Source organism: Ceratotherium simum, chromosome 21 (genome assembly GCF_057802395.1).
Source record: "Ceratotherium simum simum isolate JZ-2026a chromosome 21, ASM5780239v1, whole genome shotgun sequence".
Lineage (NCBI taxonomy): Eukaryota > Metazoa > Chordata > Mammalia > Perissodactyla > Rhinocerotidae > Ceratotherium > Ceratotherium simum.
In genome coordinates, this window is record NC_141920.1 from 50,157,729 (window position 1) to 50,181,189 (window position 23,461).

Here is a 23,461-nt window from a genome sequence, read left to right on the forward strand (position 1 = left end):
TGTCCTGCAAGCCCTGGTCCCTGGGTCCAAGGTGTCACTGGACATTAGAAACTGCCCCAGGGGCCGGCCCTGTGGCTTAGCGGTTAAGTGCACGCGCTCCGCTACTGGCGGCCCAGGTTCGGATCCCGGGCGCACACCAACGCACCGCTTCTCTGGCCATGCTGAGGCCGTGTCCCACATACAGCAACTAGAAAGATGTGCAACTATGACATACGACTATCTACTGGGGCTTTAGGGGGACAAAAAAAGGGAGGAGGATTGGCAATAGATGTTAGCTCAGAGCCGGTCCTCCTCAGCAAAAAAAAAGGAGGATTAGCACAGATGTTAGCTCAGGGCTGATCTTCCCCACAAAAAAAAAAAAAGAAACTGCCCCAGCCACCCCTGAAGATGAGGCCCAAGGACACGACTCTATCAAAGGCCAGTCACCAGGGAGCCAGAACTCCACGTCGCCTCCAGATGCCTTCTCACCTCAGTGCACTCTCTGCCACACCATGTTCCCCCAGATACAAGCCCCGTAAACATGAAGCAAATGTACTGTAAGCACTGAGGGAACGTGGAGAAATGCACCGTGAAAAGGTATGCACGGAACATAAAAGCTTAAGCTCACCTGAGTAATAATTTTAATCTAATGTGAATGTGCTAACTATGATAAACATGAAGCATTTCATTAGCCATAGTTTTGCTTCTCTTCAAATTTTAAAGGCTTTGCAGGACATGCTCTGGGTTACTTGCATCTCTTTAAAAACTTGTCGAAGAAAGTGTGATCCAACGCCTTCTTTACCTGTCAGGGTTTTCCCTTTAGCAAAGAGAAGAGCCACAGAGAGCAGTTGCCTGGTGATGCTTTTCACATTAATCTCTTTGTCTTTCTCTTCCCTCTCTCCTTTTCCAATATCTTCAGAGGAGTCTTGAGGCAAATAGATAAACACACACACATATACATAGATATGTGTCTGTTTGTGTGTGTGTGCGTGCGTGTTTAGAGAGAGAGAGAGGTTTGCAGAGATCATGTGATTGCTCCCCCATCAGGAGGTCTTCCTGGTTCCTGGACCTCTTGTAGCCCAGCTAAAGCATCCAGCTGAAGAGCAGGGAAAGATCCCAAGAACTAAATAAAATGGATTGTGTGTTGGATTCTGCTGGATGAGCCAGGAGAGAGATGGGGGGAAGCCCTTGGGCTGCCAGAATAAGCAAGAGTGCCCTGTGTCATCTCTCTGGGACTTGAGAGGCCCCACAGTGACGTGGGACCACGCCTGCTGGAGGATCAGAGACTCTAGACTGCTGCCTCTTGGAGAGCTGACAGATCCCGCTGTATGTACGTTTTATGCACCCAGATTCAACAATTCATGTTGGCCAGAACTTTAAAAAAAAAGGCTCAGAGGGGCCAGCCCGGTGGCATAGTGGTTGAGTTCACGCACTCCACTTTGGTGGCCTAGGGTTTGCAGGTTCAGATCCCGGGCACGGACCTACACTCCAAGCCATGCTGCAGCGGCGTCCCACATATAAAGTAGAGGAAGATAGGCACGGATGTTAGCCCAGGGCCAGTCTTCCTCAGCAAAAAGAGAAGGATTGGCATCAGATGTTAGCTCAGGGCTGATCTTCCTCACCAAAAAAAAAGAAAGAAAGAAAGACCCAGAAAAAAAGCTGTGTCAACAGTGTAGCCAATATTACCAAAACCTCCACCCAAAAAACTCCTGCCCCCAGGAGAGGGCACAAATTCATCCCTCTGTCAGACTCCACAGTTCCGTGCTTTCCATGGAGGGCAGTTTTGCTGAGCTGTACCTCCAGTGTTTACAGATATGTAACTGGGGCACCTTGGCACACAGCCAGCCAACGGCCTCTCCTGGCACTTGGCTGGAGCGGCTGTGCAGTGGGCCCCCTGTGGAGCTTGGCATAAGGAGTCAGGCGTGGGAGCCCGTGAGCAGATGATATTTTGTGAGTGGTTTGGGGCATGTGTCTCACACGTGGGCTTCAGTGCTAACCCCCAGGTAAGGGGGGACGCAGTCACCCCGCTCTGCTCTGCTTCACCTCCACCCACAGATGAGAGCAGAGGGCTCCCAAGCCCTGCTCACACCAGACCGCCTGCTTGGGTGCGTGTGACAAACTTTTTATTTCTTCATAGTCCTGTTTGCCCTTCTTTGGGAGGCATCTTGAACTGACCTGGGTGGGGGGTGGTCAAGAGGTAATTTAATCACCACCGGGTGGGGCAGGGAGTTCACTGTCTTCCTCTGACCCCTACACTTCTGGTGATGCCGCTCAAAACTGCCTCAGCCTAAACCCAGCCAGTGAGAGCAGATACACCCGCACGAAGGCCAGATTCGCACAGGGCAACGTGGCATGAGGCCATGGGGTTTGTTCCCGTTTATTCTGGCACATTCCTCTGTTTCAGAAATCCATGACTACTAAAAGAGAGAGTTCTAGAAAAGGGGCCTGACATCCTTAATTCAATCTCCGAGAACATTAGATTTAATAAGTCAGAGAACGGGGAGGGTCTGGAGGAAATAAAGATAGTAGTAGAAGAATTCAGAAAACATCATCAGAGAATCCTTGAAAAACATGGAGAGAGGGAGAGGGAGAGAGGGGAGAGGGCAACGACGGGGAGGGAGAAGACGCTTCCAGCCTGCACACAGGAGGCCACTTCACCAGGACAAAACTCAGGAAGGTTTCAGGCAGCGGGAGGTAGCAGTGTTATGCCCCTTCAAGAACACTTAATAATCCATTGCACTTAACAAAATGCAATGGTCTCCGAAGAAAAGCAAATCCCACAACAGCCAAGCTACAAGTTAAAGTCTTAACAGTATGCGTTCGCCAAATCGAGCATCATCAACCGTTTCAGGTAAGACCCAACAGCTCACACCAAAAATTCTTGCAGGCTCAAAGAAAAACTTGTGCAGTGGTGATGGCAGGTGGGAATAGAGAGTGATGCTTCATGGGTGTGGGTTTCTTTTTGAGATGATGAAGATGTTCTGAAGTTAGATAGTGGTGATGGTCGCACAGCATTGTGAATGTACTAAAAGCCACTGGATTATATACTTTAAAATGGTTAAAATGGTGAATTTGTGTTGTGTGAATTTTACAATTTTTTTTAAAACTCTGTTAATCTTTTTAAAAAATTTCTGCAGGGGTGCTATCTGGCCAGGGCTCCTTTGTCAGAATGACGTGGATGAGGCTAGGAAAGTAAATACCTGCTCACAGGTGGGAGAGGAAATGTTCTGAATCGACTCAGAAAGACAGTGGATCCAGTGGGAATTCATATATAAGTCTTTAACCTGTTTTTCAAATATTTCACAGAAAGAATCTTAAATCAAAGGATGTAGGAAAGTGTTGCCAGTTCCTATCATAAATCCTTCCAGGGACAGGAAGCAGAGAAGCAGAGAGGACACAAGATGGGCTAATGCTTTGCTCGTTCTTCATTTTTCACCAACTTGATCATGGTTGGAGAGCTCTGGGTGGCAGGACCCAACACAGTGAACGGCCTCCCCCATGGCCTTTGTTCTTGAGGCTCCTGTAAGAAAAAAAAGAAAATTCCGCTCAAGCACCATAACACGTCCCTGCAAGAGCATAAAAATAAGTGATTGCTTATTTTAGACACGCAAACCATCTACTCTGCCACAACTCAGAGAACCTGATAAGATGATAATGGAAAATGTGTCATGCATGAAGATCCATTTTAAAAACACCCTTATGTCACACTTTACGTAAAGATCAAAATTAATGTTATGTTGAAAACATTTTTCACAGTACAATTATCCTGACACATGAAGCAAACCAAATTCCTGCTAGGTTTACAGTCTCGGGTTTAAGCCACACAGATTTCACCAGAAGGGCCTCACTGATCAAATTGAAAGCTGAATTAAAGTGTTATTACAAGGACCCCTCCAGCAGGCTGTCCTAGTCCATGCTCATCTGTCGTGCTCACCCTCCAGGGAGAAGCAAGAGCACCTTGTCCCTGTGCATCCCACAGCCGCGCCACATACGCTCTTGATCTCTCAAGCACAGATGTGTCCCTTCCCTGCTGGATGGCGTCTGCATCTGGGAGCCGCTGGTCTGGGGAGCCACCAGCCACTGCAGCAGCAAGGGGCACCCATGCATCACTGGCCCACAGATCCGGTCACGGTCACTGACTGCACCGGGCTGGGACAACCATCTTCCAGAGGTGGACAAGAAGCACTGCGTGGCACATCCGCCCCACTCAGTAGCTTCTCTGGTGGTGCTGGGAAGGTGGACAGCCCATGTGGAAGTGACCCAGTGTGTTAGTTATCTCCGCTGTGTAACAAACACAAGCCTAGCTGCCTTAAACAACACCCGTTTATTATCACACACTTCTGTAGCTCAGAAGTCCTGGAGAGCGTGGCTGGGTTCTCACAGGCTGAAATCAAGTGTTGGCCACACTGTGCTTTATCTGGAGGCTCTGGAAAGCAGAATTCAGTTCCTTGTGGTTGTAGGACTGAGGTCCCTGTTTCCTTGTGGCCACCAGCTAAGGACTGTCCTGAGCTCCTGGAGGGCATCTCAGTCCTTACTCGTGACCCCTCCATACCAAGGCGAGGACTGGAGAGCCCCCTCTCACCTGCAAGTCTCTCTGACTTCCCCACCAGCTGGAGACTGTTCTCTGCTTTAAAGGGCTCATATGACTAGGCTAGCCTACCTGGAGAGTCTCTATTTTTAAGATCAAAGGATTGGTAACCCTAATCCCAGCTGCATGTATGAAACCCCTCTTGCTGTCTAATGTACCAGCTTCACAGGACTATTCACACTCTCGAGGATTAGGTGGGAAATCTTGGGGGGCATCTTTGAATTCTGCCTCCCACAGCAGGTAGTAAAGAACACAGTGTAAGCTCAAACGTCAAGTTCTCATTTCCAGTGTCCCCCACCCTCTGTTTGCACACAATTTCTGGGTCCTCCGATTGCACTAATAATAATAATAATCGTGACAGCCAGCCCTTGGTGCCAGGCCCTCTGCTTGGCACCCGACAAAGTGGCCTCATTTAAGACTCACAACCCTATATGAAGCCAACTCCGTTACTGATCCCACTCCGCAGAGGAGAAAACTGAGCCTCAGAGAGGTCAGGCACTGTGCCCCAGGTGACACAGGCAGTATGTACACCAGCTGTGAAGAGGCAAGGCCAGAGCTGGCAACCTCGGGAACAGAGCAGGCATGGTTAGTTTCACCTCTGGGTGGGCACCGAGTGCCTGGGTAGGGTTCCAGACTCCTGACCCCACACTGTGACCCACCATCACCCCACCTGTGCTCAGCTCAGCCCCACCTCAGTGCTTCACCCCTGTCCTCCTGTCGGGGTGTCTGATGCCCACGGACCTATAATTGATATCACAGGGTGTTTAAATATTTTTCGTTTGCTGTTGACTTGTTCCACCAAGGATTTGATAGGGCATGCTAGCACACAAAAATGGGGGCAATGTGAATATATGTTCTCAAACTCCAAATCGTGGGAAATCTAGGTTAGCATGGAAAATCAAGTCTGAAGGCAGGTCAGCCATCCGTGCTCCAATGTCTAACCCAGCTCCTACAGGGGAACATAAAATTTTCTCTCAGCTCCCTAGTGAACAAGAAAAAGAAAAGCCCGATCAGTTACAAAATTTACTCTGTGCAAAACTAGAATGTGCCAGCTCCTGAGCAAAAGGCTTTCCCTACTCACCAAGTTTGCCTTGTGAGCCTCACGTAAGGGGCTGGATGACTACAGTAGAAAACCCCTGGGCAGCATCCCTGAGCCACGTGCAGGCACAGGCCCCATGGTCATCCCCTCGCTGCCGCCAGAGCGGGCAGGGCCGCACCGCACTCAGCCCAGAGACTACAGGTCGGCAGGAGTCTGGGAATTCCAGCGGCTCAGCCCAAAACGCTCCAAAGAATGGAGATTCTGGGTGTCCTGCAAACACCCTTCAAAATACCTTTCTCTCCCCCAGAGTGCACACTGCCCGTTCAAATTCTCATCTCCAACAAAGACCTCGTGGGTAGGTATATTCTCCCCATTCTCAAAAAAAAAAAAAAAAAAAAATTAAATGAGCAAGGTTGGGTGGACAGACCTTTGTCAATTTTGTGAAAATTGACAAGACTAACCACAGCCCTTACCAGCCCAACCCAACCTGGAACAGAGGGGTGACAAGGAAGAACATATATGTGGGACCAGCTGCACACACATGCATACACACTCATAGATGTACATGTCCACACAAACATTTGTGCATACACTCATACACAAAAAAATACACATATATGCATACACACATATATACACCCACACCCACACCCACAAGACAATTCCAATTTCAGCATAAACACTCATGTTTATAATTTCTCCACTTTCTAGCATAGCCAAAAAAATTTTAGTCCAGAAATTTTCCAAAGCAAAACAAGCAGTCACAAATCACAAACAGAAAAATCTCAGGAATGATGCCACACCAATCTCTGGAGTTGTGACAGAGCTGCTGGGTGAAGCCATCAGAAATAAATCACCAGGAAAATCTGAAACTCTCAATAAAAATTCCAGGGAGTCCAATAATTCTGAATAATCCACATGAACGGAAGACAGAAGAGAAAACCCATTGCTTGGGAAAGGTGTGAGCAGTTAGGATGGACTCGGAACCCTGCCACAGCCTTGCCTTCTTCTCCTGCTCCTTCCCGATTCCTTCCCTCCGTGGGGTTAGGAAGTCTGGTCGGGGGAGTGCCTTCATCGCCTCCCCCAGAGTGCCCTGGTGACAGTGACATGTCTACTCACAAACATGACGCGACTGCACCCTGGAAACCAAGGGCGTCCCATTCTACCTGCCTCATCTCAACCTGGATGCGCTCAGCTGATTCACCTGAAGGTTCCCAATCATTAAAGACATTGACTTTGCTTTCACAGTAAAGGATCCCTTCCATTCTGTAAATTTATAACACTTACCAGCTGCATCTCAAAACTGAACGCTTTCTGACCTTTCCCTTAGAAGTGTGCTTCTATTTTGTGTCACCCACTTGACGAGCTTGTGTGTTCTAAGCACTTTGCCTGCATTGACTCTATTTAATCCTTGTAACAACCTATGAGGTAAAGACGATGGTCATCCAAACTTTACCAGTGGGGAAACTGAGCCACTGAGCAGCTAAATAACTTTCCCACAGTTACACAGCCAGAAAATGCTACAGGGGACTAACTGAATATTTCGAGAAAAGGGTAAAATGTAGACTTGAACGTGCTTTGGAAAGGATTTTGAAAGTCCTGACTTCCAACCCCAGATTCCACAGAAATGTTCTAGGAGAACGCATGGAGTTTTCTAGAAGCATCCTTTAAAACCCTCCTCATGTCCAGGAAACCACCTCTTAATCCACGGCCCGAGTCTTTTGACATCTGCACCCCTCCTGGGGCCACGCAGGACGGACGCGCTTCTCTCTCGACAGCCATCTCACTGGATGCCCTCTGACCTCCCTAGCAAGGGTTTCAGCCTTGTGAAGGGAGAGATCCCAGCGTTGGGAACTCAAGTGGAACGAATTCGAGGAGATGGGATGTGGACATGCTGACCGGCCCTGTGTTGGGCAGAATTCTGAGGTGACCTCCATGACCCCCTTTGGGTGCACAATGAGCTATCACTCATGTGGTTACGCTAGGTTCTATGGCAAAGGGGAGGTCGTCCAGGTGGACCTGACCTATTCACATGGACCCTCTCAAAGCAGAAGATTTTCTCCAACTGGTGGAAGGAATAGAAGTCAGTGAGATTAAAAGCGCTAAGTGTTCCACGTGCTGTTGTGGGCTTTGACGATAGAACAATGCGGGTGGCCTCCAGGAGCTGAAAGCAGCTCCCAAGTGACAGCCGGCAAAGAAACAGGGACCCAAGTCACTGAGAACTGAGTTCTGCCAGCCACCTGGATGAGCCTGGAGCCAGTTCTCCCCCAGACCCCCAAGTCCAGCAACCGCCCAATGCCAGCCCATAAGACCTGGGTCAGAGAATCCCACTGAACCCAGACTTCTGACCACAGAGCTGTGGGATAACAAATGGGTGTTGTTTCAGGCTGCTAAGTTCGTGGTCATTGGTTATGCAGCATGGATAACTAATACACGCCCTGAGGAGTTGAAGATCACCCCAGGCAATGAGGTGCACTTGAGGTGAGAGAACAGAGGTAGCTTAGTGGAGGGAACTTCTGGAAAGGCTGGTCTACCTTGGGCTGCAGGGAGGTTTGGGAGGATGGCTGGAGCCTGTGGTTAAGAAAAGAGATGCTTGAAACAGACTGAGGTGTGTTTGAGTCCTGACCTCACGCCGAATCTGTATGACCTTGGGAAGGTGACCTCCCTAAACTTTGGCTCCTGTATCAGCGTAATGGGGGTGAGGAATATGTCCAATTCATGGGGGCTTAGAAGGATTAAATTAAAGGATTCAGGTGGAGCCCTGGCATGGTGCCGGGCACATGGGCACCATCTGTTTACACAGGAAGAGACACGGCCCCTCGTTGGTGGCAGACACAATTGTGCCCTGCCCCCAAATATGTCCATAGCCTAATCCCCAGAACCTGTGATGTATTGCCTTACACGGGAAAGGGACTTTGTAGGTGTGATTGAATTAAGGATTTTGAGATGAGGAGATTATCCTGGATTATCAGGATGGGCCCAGTGTAACCACAAGGGTCCTTATAAGAGGGAGGCAGAAAGGTCCGAGTCAGAGAAGGAGATGTGAGGACGGAAGCAGAGGTAAAAGAGAGGAAGACGCCACACTGCTGGCTGTGAAGATGAAAGAGAGGGCCCACAAGCCAAGCCAACAGAGGCGGCCTCTAGAAGCTGGAAAAGGCAAGAAAACAGATTCTTCTCTAGAGCCTCCAGAAGGAACCAGCCTTGCTTTTAGTGCATTGAGACTGATTTTGAACTTCTGACTCCAGAATTATAACACAATAAATTTGTGTTGTTTTAAGCCACTAAATTTGTGGTAACTTGTTACAGCAGCTGCAGGAAACTAATGCACAGTTCCCTGAAATCATATGCTCCTTATGCTTTCATGGTGTGAGCCCGGGCAGAGGCAGGGTCCCGCGATAGTCACAGGGACAAAGCAGCGCCACTGGCCTTGGTCCCAATTCATTTGAAGGAAGTCACCCAGGGGACCGTGTTCCCTCTAATTCCTATGTGTACAGGTCTGTGTAAAATATAGAATTATTAGAAGAAACAGGAACCCAGTTGTTGAGAAATTGCACACTGAGCACTGCAGGCAGGAGACGGTGGTACTTAGCCTCTCAGCCCTGAGGCTCAGAACACCAGACCAGTGTTGGACAGGGGTCCAAGCTCACAGGTCAAAGACCAGACAACACAGAACCAAGAAGGTGAGAAGAGGAGGGAGGGTCCAGGCACCACAAAAACCTAAGTCTGCCCCTCGGATTGAGGGCTTCTCCAACAACCTGGACGGTGGTGCCAGGCCCCCAGCATGGCTATGCCTGGGCCTATTGATAGGTGAGTCTACATGCACCCACACACATACACACACACGCAGATGTGCTTAACTTTTAACATACCGTGTATAGTCCATGAAAAAAGTATGGGCCTGGTTGTTCCATACAAGCCTTTTGTCACCAAGACAACAGCTGGGAGTTTCCGCTCCTAGCAGCCTGGCTTCCAGGCTGGGGAGGGTTATCAGTGCCAAACTTTGCCTCCCTGAGGAAAGAAATGAGGTAAAACCAAAGTTGGCTCATAGAGTTTTAGGCAACTTTATTGACTGTGAAAACCTATGTGAGTAGATACTGTGGTTTATTTAACAGAGCCTCAGTTGGCATTACTATTTATTCCAAAGCAGGAATTTTTTATCATCCCCATTTTACAGATGGGGAAACTGAGGCCTAGAGAGATTAAAAATTTTGTCTAAGCTCCCACTGCCTGCAAGGGCCGGTTGCAGGATTTGAATTCAGGCAGTCTGGCTCAGAGCGTGTAGACATAAGGTTTACCCCACAGCATTACAACTGTTACAGACTGAATGTTTGTGTCCCTCCAAAATTCATATGCTGAAGCTCTGATCCCCAATGCGATGGTGTTTGGGAAGTGATTAGGTCAGATGAGGTCATGAGGGCGGGGCCTCATAGTGGGATTAGTGCCCTTAGAAGAGGAGACACGAGAGAGCTCGCCCCCTCTCTCTCTGCCATGAGAGGACACAGTGAGAAGGTGGCCATCAACAAGTCAAGAAAAGAGGCAATGAAACTTGCCTTGCTGGCACCTTGATCTTGGACCTTTCAGCCTCTAGAACTATGAAAAATAAATTTCTGTTGTTTAAGGCACCCGGTCTGTGGTATTCTGTTATGGCAGCCCAAGCAGACTAATACAGATTTGGGGCTAAGACAGTGACCTATTTTATAGAAACTAATCTCCACGGAATGGCCCATTGTGACTTGCCAGCATCCCCTTCCAGGGTCTGAATCACCTGCATCCTACAAAAGGCAGGAAGACGCTCCGACCTTGGGTCCCGCTATGTCCTCCTCCCTCCTCGCAGGCGGCTGGAGCTGTGAGATCTGGCTCCTGTGCATCAGCACCTAAGAAGCTGAGATGTTCCTGAAAACTGGGCCCCAGCCACAGGAATCTCTGCTCTTCCTGTCCTGCCCAATGTCCAGTGTCAGTGCACCAGAGACAACCTGAACACCAGCTGCAACGGGAGCTTGCGAAATCCTTGGCTTTGTTTAGAAGAAGGAGAGGAGGAAAAGGAGAAGAAGGAGGAATAGCAGTTAGTGGACATCTGTCACCCAAACACACCTGATTCCCCAAGTCACTTACACCCCTCTCCTTGTTTGCATTACTTCTCGTGGGGCAAATCTTACCATCTGACATGGAATCCAAAGTCCAATGTTTCCCAACGTCCCTTGTCTGTGGTGAGGGAGCAGTGTGCTGTGGGCATGCCCACAGAACACACCCAGGCAGGACTGTGGTTTGGGACTGCCACGTGGGAAGAAGCCCCACGGGGAGGTCATGGTGTTGCCTTGGTAACCAGGCACCCTCAGCTGTATGATCAATGCTTCATGAACTGGCAAAGGCAGGGCCCTGGGAGGGTGGGGAAGGAGAACCACCCCTGCCCAGGAGGCCGGAACGCAAACACATCCCAGAGATGGGAAGATAGTGGAAGGCCTTCGCAAATGTTTGTCAAATAAATTTGATGTTTAAATTAAGGAAAATGAAAATGAAAACCAGACAATAAACCCCCTTAAGTGAACTGGGGAAGACTGAAGAGCTGCTACATCCCTGGAGGCTGCCGTGGCCGACGGCCCCAGAGAGGCAGGATTCACCAGGAGATGCTCCAGACCCCACAGCGGGCCACAGCATGGCTGGAATGACTGGTCCCACCGACAGGGTGTTTCTTCACTGTTTGCTCAAGGAAAACACCCTCCTGTGCAAAGAATCCAAGTTACCCTGCAGACCAAAGGTAAGCGAGTTCTGAAAGAACCTAAGCCGGCCAGTCCTTCCTCTATACCAAGATTGTCCTGATCCCACCAGGGCTTTCCCACCCATCAGAGACTAGACCGTACAGGGCATCTGCAGAGGTAGCAAATGTGTCCACATGGTTGGGTCAGAGCCTGAGCATCCACCCTGTGCTTGCACAGGAGATGGACATGGGTCCAGAATCCCGATGGTCCGGCAGGTCTACTGTGTCTCTTCTGAATGCAGCCACCCAAGTTGTAAAACTCGTTGAGTCTGCAACTTCCGTTCTGTTTGATGGTTTCTGGTTCAGAATGTATAAAGGAAAACCAAGGCAGATTGTTCCAGGTACCCTCCACTGTGGTCCTGGATTCCAGTCTTTCAGGAATTTCCCCCCAAACGCAACCAGGGAACTTAGCATCTGAAAGCCCAGATTCTGAAGTCTGCAGTGCAGACAGTGTCACTTTTAAGTGTCGTCCGGGGCTTGCCCAGGAACCACAAGGCGGGAAAGATGCTCATAGTTCACATCAAGATGCAAACAGGACGCGCTTCACTCTGCACTGTCCCAGCACAGCGGATCTGCAACAGCGGAGTTGGTTAGGAAGGTAAAGGCTGTTTTACCTTCTCTAATTTCTAAAATTCCAGTAAAATAAAAGGGTAATGAGCCAAAAAGCATAATAAATTGTGAGATACCCCTCTTGAGAGAAGAGCAGCCAGAGATAAATCAGGGAGACAAGACACGGAAGATGGTGCAGACATGTGGGCCTAGGTCTCAGCACCAAGTAGTGGGTCAGGGAAGATCCCACATGGCGCCCTTGGAGGGCTGTAGCCCTTGGGGGCGAAACACAGGACTGGGGATCATGCTGCTCAGGGTTCAAATCCCCGCTGTGCCCCTGCAAGTGTGGCCTCTCTGAATGCCAGTTTCTTTATTGTGGGCTTGTTGATGGGGTTAAATGAGAAAATTCATGTAAAAACTCAGGACGATACCTGTCACTTAAATGTTAACGATTTCTCTCCAACAAACCACCACATATCAGCACATTTCTTACTCTTGAGGCAGTAATACATCAATTTATTCAATAAATATTCCTGACACGGTGAGTACTGCCTGGATTATAGAAAACCATCACATTTTATCTGAGCTGATTAATTAAGGTAATAATGATGAGCCTCCTTTTTAAATTAAGCAGCCTTCTGGGATGTGTTTATATTAAAACATATTTAACATGTTTTTTTTTCCTGAGGAAGATTCTTGAGCTAACATCTGTTGCCAATCTTCCTCTTTTTGCTTGAGGAAGATTTGCCCTAAGCTAAGATCTGTGCCAATATTCCTCTATTGTATATGTGGGTCACCACCACAGCATGGCCACGGACAAGTAGTGTAAGTCTGTGCCCAGAAACCGAAACTGGGCCACCAAAGTGGAGCACGCTGAACTTAACCACTAGGCCATGGGGCTGGCCCCCGCATTGAACATATTTTTACATCCCTTGACGTTTTTCCAATGGGTGCATCTGTTTTGTAGAAAATATATGGAATTTTCTTCTTTTTGTGATTTCACTAAAAATCATAAGCAGTTAAATTCTTATCTAGATAGAGTGTTAGTCTATGGGACTTCTAATTTTAGTTTTAGATGCATATAAAGGGGATTCTTTCAAGGTAGATTTTGCACTTTGCTTGTTGTCTTTTGGTAAAACATTCAGAAATCTACAGCAGGTGAAGATTGTCTTAAGGAAAGAGAAGGAGATGAAAAATTCATTCATTCTCTTGTTCTTCTTTATCACTCAGGATCAGATGCGTGTATTAGAAACGTCTCTAGCTGGATTGAGCAGGAATCAGACACTAACCAAACTATTGGGTGGACTGAAGGAGCCGGTGCTGAGTTGTAAGGAAAGGCAGAACAGATCTGGCTGCCCGGGAACAATCAGGGAAAGAGGAATTGGGAGGCCAAGGCCCTGACCAATAGCTCCAGGACGCAGCCTCCAACAGAATCCAGGTGAGAGGAGGCAGAGGTCGGCTGTCAAATGGAGATGGAGAGAGGAGAGTAAGGGACAGAGAGAAGGGAGGGCAGGAGAGGTCGAGAAGGGGAGAGAGGAGGGGTGAGGGGGGAGAGGTCGAGGAGGGGAGAGGGGAGGGGAAGGGGGAGAGGTCCAGGAGGAGAGAGGGAGGGGTGAGGGAGGAGGGGAGAGAGGAGTGAAGAGGTCGAGGAGGGGAGAGGGGAGGGGGGAGAGGTTCAGGAGGGGAGAGGGGAGAGGTGAGGGGGGAGAGGTCCAGGAGGGGAGGGGGGAGGAGGGAGAGGTCCAGGAGGGGAGAGGGGAGAGATAAGGGCAGGGGATGGTGTTGAGAAGGACATTTTTGGGAGAAATATGTCTCCTTGCTGGATTCCTTGTCATGCAAGGAACTTTAAAATTTTTAGTGTTCATTTCCATTCGCAGGGTTTTCCTGTTTGTCCTTATCTTAACTAAATATTAGACTGAACTATGTAAAATTGCCACTTCTGTAAGTCAAACGTCACAGAAAAATGGCAATTTGGTATGGGTCAGCTACAACTGTCATTCCCTCCAGGTGAAGGGAGGAATCAGGCCATGTCTCGGCACCTTCGCTCTCCCCATCGCACCCCTACTGGGCACTCTTGATTCTTCTCCCTGAGATACATCATGACATCTCCTGTCCCAGCTGATACTTAGACCTTGAGCTTTATTTTCCAGAAATGTCTATTAAACTGCTGAGTCTCCTCCTGCTTTTCCTGTTCCCTCTGATTAATCTGTTCTAAGTTTTCTTAAGATATGAACAAAATGTCCCTTGCGTGATTTTCCAGGATGGGAAATGATTACATTAACCTCTACCTGGCAAGTGGCTTTATCTGTGGTGGTCCCTTTGCTACTGTCCAGTTGGGCTCACATGACCAAGGGGTCAGAACATGGGTCACAACAGAGAGGCCCCCACACCACCTGCCTTACTTCAGTACCGCAAACTGGCAACAAGTCCACGGTACTCAGAGCCTCTTAGGTCTGCAAGAGACCTGGAAAAGTCCCCGAGGCAGAAGCTCTTTGGGAAACACCCTCCTCCTTGCTGGTAGAGCCATGACCTTATCTGGGCCTACACTCCATCCTCAGCTGCAGCAGTGACTGCTGAGGGACCACGTCAATGTTCGCACCCCATGGCCCTGGGACTTAGCCTGTTTCTGACCAGTGAAGCATCAGAGGAAGTCAGCTGCGAGTCTAGGAATGGTCCCTTCTCCAAAATGCTAACAGTGGGAAAGAATCTCTCTTTCCCCGCTCTGGATGTTACCGTGTGTGGATGTGATGACTGCAGCCCCACCTTTCCCCTCAGAGAGCCCTGAGAGGTTCTGCTCAGAGGTCAGGGCCAGACCCTCAGGTGGCAGGTCAGAGAAGTGTCCTTGGCAGCCCTGTCAAGCCCTAAAGCAAGGAAAGGTTAACATAATCACTTTGCTTCCTGAAAAAGGACAAAGTAAATGTTTTTGTTTTACCTTAGGAAAAATTGACAGTTTAATTAGACCTAACTGGACAAGCAAGAGGAAACTCAGCAGTTTAATGAGGATTTCTGGAATCCAACTACTGCTGGACCTTTGTGTGAGATAATAAGTTATCTTCCTCCTGACGCCAATCTGAGTTAGCATTGTCAGTTGTTGTAGCCAAAGGCACCGTAATCACAGTCAGCTGATCCGCTGGAGTGTTGGGCAGACCCTCTCCTACCACGTCCCAACCACGTCCCAGAGGACGAGGGCCCACCTGCTGTTAGCAGTCACCTCACAGTGAGCTCCACAATCCCTGTCTACAACAACACGGGGCGGCTTTTCTTTACATTCAGCCCAAATCTGCCATGTTCCAATTCAAGCCTAGCTTATTTCCCATGTCAAGATCCTGAAGACAAGCTTACGTGCCTTCTGGCCAATTCTCCTGCAGCTCTAAAACCCATTTGCTTCAAGCCATAAAACCTACCCTGGTTGCCAGGTTGGCCTATTCAACCGCATTGTTTGCTTTCTTTGTTTTCAGAGAAATTTGCCCCTGCAACTGTCGCATTTCATTAAGTCTAAAACACCATCGATACACAGGACCACAGTTTTATGTACTGCTAAGTAAGAAACTCTTTGCCAGGAAAGCTACGACACACCATCGACTCGAAGGCCTATCCCGATTTTGGAGATGCTAAAATGTGTGCATCTCAGAATCATTGAAAAAATGATATTTCATCTTTGCACAGATGCCCCTAAAAGGTCACAAAGGAGGTGGAGAGACGACTCACAGCACGTTGCGCCCTGTCGTCAGGAGAAGGCTGACCCTGTGCAATAGCACTGTGTTGGGCCGCGGGGCCTCTTTCACCCGTGGTCGCTGTCCCAAAGGTGAGCCTCTGCCTGGGCCCTGCTCTAGGGACCGGCTCAGGGGCCTTGGGCCACTGGAGGTCTCTGAATGCCTCTTTGAAGTGTTCATGCCTTTCTTCCCTGTGGCTCTGAGTGTGAGGACATTCCAGAGCTGACGTGGACCGGCCAGGCTGAGCTGTACAATGTATGGATCTAATCTTGTGTTCCCAGCACCTCCCTCACTCTGACACTTTCCCTGTGCCTCTGACCCACTCCCTTTACCGTGTGTGTGTAACTGTGTGTGTGCGTGCGCGTGCAGGTCTACCACCACTGCCCCAGGAATTGCTGGGCTCTCTGGGTGACTGAAGCCACAGGACGTAAATATGCAGCACTCAGAGTTCAGGTTTCCTGCCACGTGCAGGAAACCGGCTTCGGTGAGACAGAAGAGAGAAGCCAATGTTCCAAGAGAACAACAAGATGTGTGGAGAGAAAGAGAACCAAAGGAGTTTCCACCTCTGGTTCCGGTTTCGTTTCGTTTAGTTTGAAGCCCAGCCCCATCCCTGGACTTGGGTCCTGTGACACGTTCCAAGATCCTTAAAACAAAACTTTTGTTTTATTTCACCGGCTTCAATGAGGATTCCTTCTCTTGCAGCACAAATGTCTAAAGAGTGTGTCAGCCATACCCCTGACCTGAGCAGTGCATAGAGCTTTGATGAAGCTCCCCAGGGCCCTGAAATGTGTGTATGCAAACTGGTGCTCCTATGAGGGACGGGGGGACAGTGTTACACTGGGACTCATAGATCCAACCTTCCAAAATTACTAACACCCAGAATTCTGGGCCACACATGGAATTTTGAAGACCAGCTCACTGATGTTTAGATCCTTGAGCTCAGGGACTGCACTTCTTCTGTGCTGTATCCCCAGCATCTAGAACAGTGCAGGCACAGAGCAGACACTCCACAGATATTAGCTGAATAATTAGCCACGTCTACAGGAGCAAGGCCGCAGCCTGCCGTGCAATGGGTGTGAAGCCCAAGCTGAAACACCCTGAGCCCCGTCCACCTCTGCTACCTGCTGTGGAGTGGAGTTAGACAGTCGCCTCTGCTCCCCCGCCATCACATCATGGACGTCAGAACCTTCTTCATGGAGCTGCTTTGAACCTCGACTGGAATTGTCCCTGTAAAAGCCATTTGTAAACTGTAATGTGCTGTGCAAATGAGCTGATGATAGTGATGCCAGCTTTAGGACCACATGGAAAAGGCACAGCAGGTAGGTTAAGGGTTGGAAACGAAGGCTAGAAGTCCAAAAAAGCAGAGACGGGACAGATCTTGATTTAGGAAAACTTTAGGGAAAGGACAAGACCATAGTTAGGAAGGGTCTTGAAAGGCCAAGCCCTGGACCACGTAACCCAGCCAGGCCCAGGACCCAGGAGGACCAGGCTCCACACCTTCCTACGGCCGCTCCCCCATTGTCATCCTACACCCAGCCCAAGGGGCACCCCGTCAGGTGTCTGATCCCCTACTAGACGAGTGTTGACAAGGCCAGGATGCCTGTCTCCATCTCACTGGTAACCCACACTGTGCTCTGCCAGCCTCTTCCTACCTCCAGCTCCTTGGTGTGAAGGGAGAGAACTAAATGAGCTCAGTGGTTTTCTCAAGTTTTTAACAGCAGAACTATGTTTTCAAACAAAGCCCTGCATATATAAATGTCAAAGTAGCAGACCTACTGTTAGTATACACATATAAATTATAAATGGGTGCCTTTCCTATGTGAACGGTTTACAGTGAGTGTCTAGTTGGGGCGTGGCTGGGCCCAGGACACACTGTCCCCCATCCACTCAGCCCATCTCTTTGGTGTCTCCTTTAGCACTTCCATAAAACGTTAGGACCCAGGGAACACATCTGAAATGGCTGAGCAAGGTGATGTCCCCGGTGGTGTCTTTCTGCTGCAGAAAATAGGCAGGTGTGACCCCGACTCACAACTTCCCCATATGTCATCCTGTCCTCTCCCCAAGACACACTCCTCTATTTCTGTGGAAATGTGTCTTTTATTGCCCTTGTTTGAGGGAGATGACCTGAATGTGTGTGTGAAATCAAAGGTTAATAACACAACCCTCTCCAGAAGCCATCCTCTTGGTGGGCACAGAGCCCTGGCTCACCTGACTGCATAGATGCTCACTAGGTTTTCCTTTCTGAAACCACACATGGTGCAGCCACAGGAGCCCAAGGTGAGCCACTTCTCTACTCAGGAAGCATTCCAACCATCTGCTAATGCCACCTGGCCACAAGGGCTCCCGGAACACACAGGTGCTCTGAGTCATTATCAACATACAATAATGCGCCTCTGTTGGACAAACCATCCCACCAGTTCTGTTTAGAGCAGGTGTGTTTGTCATTTTGGGCTAGCTTCGCAGGGGATCGGGGGTTTTTTATTATTATTAAAGTTCCATCCACCTAAATCTTTGTGCCTACTGTTGGTTTACCTTCCTCAAGAATCAAAATATAAGCATTAATCATCTCAAGCTTGGGGACCGTTCCCGCAGTTGGCCGTTAACCTGTGTCACTGTGGCAGGTGAGGAAGGTGGGCAATAATTAGAAAAGAGAGGACGAGTATCTTCCAAGAGAAGACTGAACCAGGGTCATTTCTTTACTCTGCTTCCATGGCCAAAGACAGAGGTGACCCAGGCAGGATGACGTGGGACACAGCACACAGCAGGCAACAGAAAGCTCAGTGGGCCAGGACCACACCTTCCACACCAGCTCACATCTCCCAGAACCAGCCAACGTCGGAGCCAGAAGGAACCTGGGAGGACAGAAAGAAACTGCGAGGCTCAGAGCGGCGGGGTGGCCTGCCCAAGGCCACACAGCAGATGAGGCAAGACAGATACAGGACAGGACTCCTGGCCTCTGGTTTAGATCTCTTATAGCCTTTGTGGTGTCTCAAGAATAAGTTACTAGAGGAAGTTCAAGAATGAATGGGGAGCCCTGGGCCACGCCCAGGGCCAGTGCTGTGATCACAAGGGTATTTCAACCAAGCCCCAGGGCATTTCCAGCGTGGTGAGATCCTTGGCCAAACATGGGACTGGGGCCTAGAGATCTGTTCTCACCCACTGCTGCCCGCACCCTGTCCACCCCAGTCCACAGGTAAACCTTTACAGCTGACCCTTATTTTCTCTGTATGTGCAGTCATGGGCCTTGGAATCCAATAGTCCCAGTTCAAATCCCCATTCCTCACTAACTAGCTATTGGGATAACTTTGGGCTCATTACCTAACCTTGCAGGGTCTCGATTTCTTCTTCTATGAATTGGAGACAACACAGAATCCTCAAGGGCAATGACTAGTTCAAGAATACAAGATCCAGGGGCTGGCCCGGTGGCACAAGCAGTTAAGAGCACGCGCTCTGCTGCGGCGGCCCGGGGTTTGCCATTTCGGATCCCCGGGCGCGCACTGACGCACCGCTTGGCAAGCCATGCTGTGACGGTGTACCATATAAAGTGGAGGAAGATGGCCATGGATGATAGCCCAGGGCCAGTCTTCCTCAGCAAAAAAAGAGGCGGATTGGCAGATGTTAGCACAGGGCTGATCTTCCTCACAAAAAAAAGATTACAAGATCCAGCATCCTGTCTCAGTGCCTGACACGCTGGTGTAAGTCCTTCTCCAGAGCTCCCAGGGGGTCAGCCCCACACTGCCCGGCCCCTCCCCTCCCTGTCTCCCTCCTCCACTCCTGCTGGCTTCCCCTGGGAGCACTTCCTTGGAAATCACCTGCCCGTGAATCTTCATCCCAGAGTCTGTTTCCGGGGCCTTCTCTATCTATATCAACCCCTGAGGGTCAGCATCCTTATGGAGAGCTCCTGAAATTGTGCCTGCATCAGGGGTATTGCCCCCATGGACAGACACAGGTATAATTCTCCTCTTTCCCTTCCTTGTGGGGCCTTGCTGACCGTGGGGATGAGCTTTTCTGTCCAAATAGCAGAGGAGCTGTCTTGTCATCTTATTAACCCTGGGAAATTCCCCTGCCTTCTCGCCAATGAGAGAGCTTCCCTGATTCCTTCCAGGCCTCTGGCACAAATCCTTGGGAACTGAGGAGTTCTAGAGGGAACAAATGAGCACTCCCTGGGATTTGGAGGTGTGAGCAATGGGAAGAGTGCTCCCCTTTGCTGTGGAGAGCAAAATTCTGTAGTGCTTTGATTAAAAGATCACAGGGAGAAGAAGACTGAACTTCGACAGGACTTGTGAGGCTCTCCCACCACCGGTCCCACCCGCCCCACTGGCTTCTGGGAGCTTCCTTCAGTCCCACTTTGATTACTCAAGTGTAAAATCAAAAAGGACTGAGCTGGAAGATTCTACTTTGCCTTCCCCTGGCTCCCCAGTGGAGCCTGCCCGGAGCCTTGGCTCTGGTTCCGTCCCCTTGCAGGAGTGGATCATTCCTCCTTTTAATCAGACCCTCCGACTTCTGCATCATTTGTGCATCTCCACGGGTTCACATGAGACCCTGCAAAGCACAGAAACGTGAAAAGCCTGTTTCTGTGTGCGCAGACAGACATGTCTGTGCTGAGAGAAATGGGTGGGGGAGCCCTTGCTCAAGCCACGCAGTTGCCAGGAGCGCCTGTGACATTCCTGGAGGTGCCAGGCCCAGGGCACTAAGCCACTAACTCCGGTGATGGAATGCAGACTTGGGACAGAGGCAGAAGGTGGACAGAGTGTCCAGTACAGCCTAAGAGGTGGGACAAATCGACAGCCATCTCCGAGAGTAAGGCCAGAAATCAAGGTGGGTACAAGGCAGGAAAACTCGGTTTACAGAGGAAGCAAGCCTTATCTGACCTTATATGGTCACGTGATAACTAGGTGACACAGTCGTGCCACACCAGGGCTTCTCATGGGCCATCAGAATCCCCTGAAGGGCTGGTTAAAACCCAGATTGCTGGGCCTCAGTGCAGAGCCTCTGATCCAGCATGTCTGGGCTGGGCCCCAGGAATCTGCATTTCTTTTTTTTGCGTGTGAGGAAGATTGTCCCTGAGCTAATATCTATGCCAATCTTCCTCTATTTTGCATGTGGGATGCCACCACAGCATGGCTTAATGAGCGGTGTGTAGGTCCGTGCCCGGGATCCACACCCATGAACCCCAGGCTGCCAAAGCAGAGAATGAGAACTTAACCACTACACCACTGGGCCGGCCCCCAGGAGTCTGCATTTCCAACCTGCCTTCACGTGGTGCTGCTGCTGCTCTTTCAGGGACGTCACTTGGAGAACCACTGGCTACACCAGACATCGTCAGAGGCCCCCTGGCATACCACTCATCGCAGCTCACGGTTGCTGTTATTTACATAATTGTCAGTCTTCCTGATCAGAGCAAAAATTCCACCAGTGTTTACACAGGTCTTGATCCTTAGGAGGTGCCAACTTACACTGCTGAGTGAGTGAATGGCCTCAACAGCTGGGCAGTGGGGGTGCATTCCAGAAGACAAACTCCACACACACAAAGAATGAATATTTACTGAGCAGTTGCCAAGTGCCAAGCACTGCACATAGGCTATCTCTTTAAATCCTTACAATAATCCTATACAGAAGATGTTATGAATACTCTGTTTTCTCAGATGAAGGAACTGTGGATCAGAGAGGTTAATTAATTTGATCTAGGTCACACAGCTATGAAAGAGCAGAAGCAGAAGTGAGTCTCACAGTCTCACTGTGGTCATAACCCCTGTATCATAACCCGTACATCATAACCCCTACACCATAACCTCTACACCATGACCTTACAACATAACCCCTACATCATAACTCCTACACTATAACCCCTACAACATAACCCCTATACCATAAACCTTACACTGTAACCTTACACCATAACCCCTACACTGTAACCTCACACCACAATCTTACACCATAACCCCTACACTGTAACCCCTACACCATAACCTTACACTGTAACCTTACACCATAAGCCCTACACCATAACCTTACACCATAACCTTACGCCATAACGCCTATACAATTATCTTATACCATAACCCCTACATCATAACTTTACACCGTAACCTTACACCATAACCCCTACATCGTAATCTCTACACCGTATCTCCTACGCTATAACCTCTATACCATAACCCCTACACCATAACCCGTACACTATAACCCCTGTACATAACCCCTATGCCATAACCTCCACACCTCTACAGACACAAATCAAGAGACTCTTCAAGCATCCTTTCTCCTGAAAAGACTTCCCTGAGATCCCTGGCACCCACAGCCCAGGCGGAATTCACTGCTCATCTCTTTTGACTGGAGTTTCAGTCCTCTCTGAGAGAGGAGGGGTGATGACAGCAATGGCAGGAGGTAGGGGTGATGATGGAGGGAAGTGGGTAGGGTGATGATAGAGGAAGACAGGTGCAATGATGGAGGGAAGCAGGCAGGGGGATGACAGAGAGAGACAGACAAAAGCAATGATGGAGGGAAGGAGGCAAGGGGATGATGGAGAGAGACAGACAAGGGCAATGATGGTGGGAGGCAGATGGGGTGAGGACAGACAAGGGCAAGGATGGAGAGAAGCTGGCAGGGGGATGATGGAGGCACGCAGGCAGGGAAGCCCCGGGAAGCACCTAGTAGGCCATGCAGTAATGCTGGCACCTTGTTTTGAAGGTACAGGTCAGCTACGATAGGGCTTCAACATGGAAACAGGATCAGACACACATTTTCTAGACTGTTGTAGCCTGGATCCTCCAAAAACCAAGTCTGAGTCAAAGATGTGTGAGGCTGTGACCACAGGCACAGGCGTGAGGCATGGGAGAGTGAGACAGAGAAGGGGAAAGTCCATTCAGCACTGCCACATTGGGCTGTGGTCACTCAAGCCCGAGGCACTGCATGAGAAGCCTCATAACCCTCCTCGGCAGGATGCAGAAACACATGGCAGGCTGCTCTCACCTCAGAATGCTAGTCAGTAGCAGAAAGGAGGGGATCCTGACACAGGTCCCCGCATGGCTGAGTCACCGAAACATTACACGAGGTGAAAGGGGCCGGACACAAAACCGTGCCTGCTGTGTGTGAGTGCAAGAACAGACAAAGCAATCTGTGCTGAAAGGTCAGGATGGGGTCATCTGGGGGGAGCAGGTTTGGGGACTGAGTGGGACACATCATGAGGGAGACTCCTGGGGTGAAGAAATGTTTTATATCCTATCTGGATGATGGTTACACAGATGTATAAAATTACCAAACACTCATCACACTGAATCTGAAGATCTGTGTATTTTGTTCTATGTAAATTATACTTAAATAAAAAACAATAATAAATGTGGACATCTGACCAATAATAATCACTCCCCTCCGCAGGCACAGACAGTCCTAAAGCCCTTTGAATGTGTCAACACGGGAGAGATTGGGATACAAGCGAGGAATCTTGCCTTGGTGTTCACGGATCTCTCCCAAATCCTGGAACAGCACCTTTATTTATTGTATGAATAAATGAAGTCATGATCAACGGCATTCCATAGACTCAGTCACTGAATATTTGCTGAGAGCTAAGATGAGAGATTTTCCCACAATCCTACAGCTCAGGGATCGGGGACAAGCCTGACCCCACCATCCAACCTCTGAGCTGTCCCCTTGCCAGGCTGAGGGACCCCGACCCCCAGCCCCCAGTTCAGTTGCCAGACAACTGCAGACAGCAAGGAAATTCTGGCCCTCTTAGTGATGACTTTTCAGAAATTCTGAGCCCTTAGCAATTGTGCCAGCCATGTTTCCCAGCAAATTTCTCTCCCTCTGGGCATAAAGCTCATCTAAATGCTAAGCTG